Source organism: Lagopus leucura, unplaced genomic scaffold (genome assembly GCF_019238085.1).
Source record: "Lagopus leucura isolate 7727_CA_CO unplaced genomic scaffold, USGS_WTPT01 Super-Scaffold_100008, whole genome shotgun sequence".
NCBI lineage: Eukaryota > Metazoa > Chordata > Aves > Galliformes > Phasianidae > Lagopus > Lagopus leucura.
The window spans coordinates 20,876,121-20,881,367 of NW_024962265.1; the positions used below are offsets into that span (position 1 = coordinate 20,876,121).

A 5,247-nucleotide genomic window follows, 5' to 3' on the forward strand; every position below is an offset into this window, starting at 1 on the left:
TCCCTTCCCTTCCCTTCCCTTCCCTTCCCTTCCCTTCCCTTCCCTTCTCTTCTCCTCTTCTTTTCTTCTCTTCTTCTCTGCATTTGCATTAACTAGCAAAACCACACAGATGATTAGAGAAGCTCTAACACATAAGAGACAGTTTGAAGCAGCAGTGAAACCCTAGGTCTGAATCTTTCCATCAGAGGAAGGCTGACCTTCCTAACCTCTTTGACCTTACTGGAGGGCAGCAGAAGATTAACACAGCATCTGGTTTTATAAGGCCCAATACAACACCATAATGATCCAAGGTAAAGTTCATGCCTATTCTGTAGGGATGTTCAGTACAGGATACAGAATTAAAGGAATTAAAATTGAAAAGCTGCAACAAGCAAATAAATCATCCACCAGGATACAAATTGCAACTGTTGTTGAGTTGCATTGCATATTTGAACAGTCGTTCAGTGACATACCGGGTGCAGAGCACTGATCTCAAGCTAGCTATCAGAGGGCAAATATGAACATATTTTGCACTGTCAGTGCCAGTAAAAAGGATGGATTTCAAATGTAGGCTTGTTCTACCCTCAGCTCAGTAAGCTCAGTAAGGATGAGTCTTCCTGATCACAGCCGTGCTGGTCAGGGTGGAAGGTCAGTCACGCTGCAAACAAGCTGACATTTCAAAGCCAGACCAAGATTTCTGTTGTTAAGGAAATGTACAGCATGACTGTACAACAGTAAGGAAAGAAAACATTTTCTTTTTTTTTTTTTTTTTTTTTTGACTGTTGAATTTCTTGAACTGTACAGAGGTTGGTTAATGGCTGGAAAGAGATTTCATTACACTGAATTTAAAAGCTACCAGGAAGCTTAGAGGAAAAAATGAAAGTTCTTTTTAATACCTGCAAATAAATCAAAATTAACTGCAGTACTCCATTCATGTTTATTGTTGGGTGTAAAATTCAGGATGTATCTCTTCTAAGGTATAAGCCAAGCAAGAAGAGTTAAGAGTGTTTCAACAAACCCTGTGGCATACTATTTTGAAGATGAGCTATGATGATATAGCTAGGCTGGGGAAGTGAAAACGTTTTCTTCTAATTTTCAGAGCAGACACAGAACTGTTTCACTGTTTCTGCAGACAATCATCAATATACTTGCATAACCAAGAGGTATTAAAAGGAAAGAGAAGATGCCTCATGTTCTACTTTGGTCCTTCTACACAGCCCTGAAAAGGACAGCAATACTTTCCTATCTTTCAGGCCATTAAGGAACTGTAGATAAGCTTAGGAACTGTAAATGATTTCAAAGTTTTGTTGTTGTTGTTCGGTTTTTTGTTTTGTTTTGTTTTTTAATCAGTATCTGAGACCAATATATTCAAAATAAAATTCTACATCCAAAGCAAAATTATACATTTTGCTGAGCAAAACAGAAGAGTACAAATTACTTTCCTTCATCCTTAAGTAAATAATTTGTTGCTGAAAAAAGGTCTACAGAAGATACAAGGAACAAGGACTCAAGTAACAGGCACAACGAGTGGAGAAAAAGTTCTAGCTGACACACACGTCTGCATTTGTGCAAGAAATGAAAGAACATATTGTCCTACTGCATGGCTTCTCAGGCTTCAGTCTGCTCACTCTAGCGGCAAGGATCTCTTCTGCTGGCTGGCCCTTAAATGGAGGATTCTTCTACTGACACAACAGTTTCACATTTACAGTGAGTTAGCAGAAGCTTTACTAATCAAAATCAAAGTTAATTGTCAACTTTCAAACTCAATTGTCGACTTCGCAACATCTGTGGCTGCTTCATGTCCTTCTGTGACTGAAAATTACAGGATATACATTCACGATAGAGAAAAAAGACATGATAGACTTCAGATCCTCTTTATTCCAGGCTGTTACCCACCTGAAACAAATGATATAAAATCTCAGAGAAAAATGATATACAGTGACTGGACCTGAAACAACCTGCAACCTGATGATCCAGTTCCCTTCAGAGCAGGCTAGGATTCCTGAATGCTTCTTGGTTCAGTATATAGACAGTAGAAGTGAAGGAACACCTTCTGAGTAAAATAGCTAATATGCTATTTGTCACTGATTCAGTAACAATTTAAGCCCAATTCTCTTAAATGAGGTCTATGTAGAAAAAATAACGTGGCTTATTGAAAAAGAGAACTTGTATCTTCACAGTTCAAACACCATTTTCAACCACAATGCGACTTCTCTTTTTTTGGTGACCACAAGTGGTTTCGCAGTAAATGGATTAGTGATTTCTACAGGCCCATCCAGAAAGGGTGCTGAGGGAAAGGAGCCTTTCCTTTTTTTTTGGTCTGTTCTTCTGCCACCCTGTTGACACGCTCCCTGAGTGTGGTGACACTGATTATACATTCACAATTGTGATCTCCCCCAGCCATGTTTATGTGGTTGCTGCAGTGATGTTTGTGCCTGTTTTATACTGTTTCACTTGCCACTGAATATGAGATTGAAGATAGAAGTTAGTTAGGATTTATTTTTCATTTTAAAATTTCATTTCCCTTTAATCTTCAAGTTCTTCAAGTGTAATCAACTGTCGCTTCACCTTTTGGAAAATAAGAGTACCACACTGTATGACCTGAGGAAAAAAATAAAGATTTGAGAAACACAGTGCTGCAAAAACAAACAAACAAACAAACCATGCATAAATCCTCGGAGAACTAACTTACTGCATTCAGACAATTCAGAAATTAAAAAAAAAACAACTCTGAAATACACTGCAATTTGTGGCTCTGGGGAAAGAAACAGAAACTCTTCCTCACCTTTTTTTACTTCATTTTCAATTGCAGAACATTCTTCCTGAAATTGGGTTAATATTTAAGCTCTGAAACTCAAGGTGTGTATTTTAGACTAGTTATGGAATTCAATTTTCAGCTTGCAAAAAAATTACTGAGAATTGTAAAAGTCTACATTTAAAGATAAACTTCAGAGTGACAAAATTTGTCAGATATTAGACAGATAAGTCTGCCAAGGATCATAAAATCTGTTTACTAAATATAAATATCTATATTACAAACCTGTAAAATCATGACACTTGTTTATATTGATATCAGTATGTCACTTCCAACATACTTGTTATGAACTGGCATCACTGGGGAATAGAAAAATACAAATTAATAGCTGTTTCCCACAAGTTCAGAGGCATCAGAAGTGGGCAACACAGTTTGAAGCTTCCTACTACAGTAGGAAATTCAGAGGAAAGCTGAGGATAAACAAAGAGCAATTTCTCTAAGAGAGGTCAGAAAGTGCATTGCAATTTCTTCTAAATATAGTCAGGTAATTCTGCTTGGTGGCTTTGCTTAACAAAATTTTGCTTGAAATTGGATGTTTTATGCAGGAATAGCAGCTTTTTGCTGATATTAATGCAAATGTAAATACTAAAGGCACAAGTCTATTTTTCTTTAGGTCCCTCATACTCATCATCACATACTGATATTTCCATTTCACCTCAGGACTCACTGCTCTGCTGTGATACAAAAACAGAAACAGCTTTTGCATAATTAATGAAACACAGGATCTGAAAATAGTCCTTTTTTCTTCCCTTTCCTGTCTACCCCATTAAAAAAGCAAGCAAAACCCAAACAATAGCGCCTGAAAGTTGAAGGCCCTTGAGAATAACTACAAGCTAGCAGGTGTCAGAAGAACAGCATGAAGCAAAAAGCATCACAACTAAAATCAGGACTCTGTTTGAATGGAAGGATCTACACAGTGAGGAACAAGAAGTCAAAGTTACCAGAAATGAGGAAAAGAGCAATGAATGCAGTGGGGCACAGACATGAGGAGAGTACCAGCATTTACTGGTGAAAAGTGGATTACATTTTTAGCTATTTAGACTGTAACCACCAAGACAGGTACTTACAATTCCTTGAAACAGGCGCTGGCTATAAAATAATTGTTATGCAAGGGGAAAAAAAGTGCCTTGTAAAGTGCTTCCATGTGTTTTATCTCTTTATGTATATATTCAACAAACGGAATGCTGCCAATATTCCTTAGCAAAAATATTTCCCCTTCTACTAAAATATGCACATACTTACACAGTCAAGAAATGAAGACTAAAGAGCCTATGACTGATAAAAGTACTTTGAAAGTATTGATTCCTACTGTTTACTTTCCTTTACAGTAAAGACCCATGCCACTTCTGTGAAACCTTCATGCTGAGGAGTCCTGTATATGCATACACACACACACACATATATATATATATTTTTTTTTTCCTAAAAGATTGGGATTTTCCACTACTCATTCTTCCTCATGTTTTCAGACATAGTTAGAAGCTCCTTTAAGTATGGGAAAAGGGTCTGTAAGCAGAAGGGGCTGCCATCTGTTTCTGCCAGACCTTTTGGAAGATATGAAGAGAAGTCAACAGAACTTCATACAAAGATTTGCACTCGCAGGTTTTCCCCTGGTGCTTCTCTAGTTTCCTTCCTCCTGTGCTACTTCAGTTATTTTAATACAAAGCATATCACCATGGGGGGTGTTGCCTTGTCTTCCAGATGGACAACTGATTTATCAGAGGAGGTAAAGCCAATGTATCACAGAATTGTAGCTGTAGGAAAGGACCTCTGGGGATCACCGAGTCCAACCCTCTGCTAAAGCAAGTTCCCTCACATTTGTATGATACTTCCCATGTTCCACTTTTGCCTATTGCCCCTTGTCCAGTTTCTGCAAAACACTGAAAAAAAAGTTTCATCCATTTGACTCCCACACTTCAGATATTTATAAACAGTGATGAGATCCCCTCTCAGTCTTCTCTGAGCTGAATAGTTCCCGGTCATTCAGCCTTTCCTCATATGGGAGATGCTCCAGGCTCTTCCTCATTTTCTCTCTTCAGAAGTTGCCTGTCATTCTTGAACTGAGAGGCCCAGAACTGGACACAATACTCCAGATCTGGCCTTACCAGGGCAGAGAGCGAGGATCACCTTCTTTGACCTGCTGGCCACGCTCTTTTCAATGCACCCCAGAATCCTACTGGTATTCAACTTTGTCCTCAAGAAGCATGAGCACTTCTTCCACACAGCCAAAGCCAGCCTAGTCACACAGCAGCTGAGGTCAGTGTCTTTGAGCTTTGAATGCCTTCAGCCTCCATCTATGCTGGATACCGACATGTGAAGCAGGAGTGAAGCAGGGCAAGAGCTCTGCTGCCAACAGGCACTGCCTGTACGCGGTGTTCCTTCCCAGCAGCTTCACCTGGGAGCTCGCAGTTCCCATTGCTGCTTGCACGGCAGTGCGAGGCCGAAAACCCCCG

At 39.2% G+C, this 5,247-nt stretch overlaps 1 long non-coding RNA gene across 1 annotated transcript in view; it reads right to left on the bottom strand.

Annotated features, from left to right (window-relative positions):
• Window positions 1-1,839: 1,839 nt before the first annotated feature.
• Window positions 1,840-5,247, bottom strand: part of LOC122180654 — a 4,712-nt gene continuing 1,304 nt past the window's right edge. Inside the window, exons 2-3 of the long non-coding RNA XR_006179195.1 lie at window positions 3,020-3,093; window positions 1,840-2,580 (exon numbers count right to left, since the gene is read on the bottom strand). This is a non-coding gene — a long non-coding RNA (uncharacterized LOC122180654). The remainder of the gene's footprint in view (window positions 2,581-3,019; window positions 3,094-5,247) is intronic.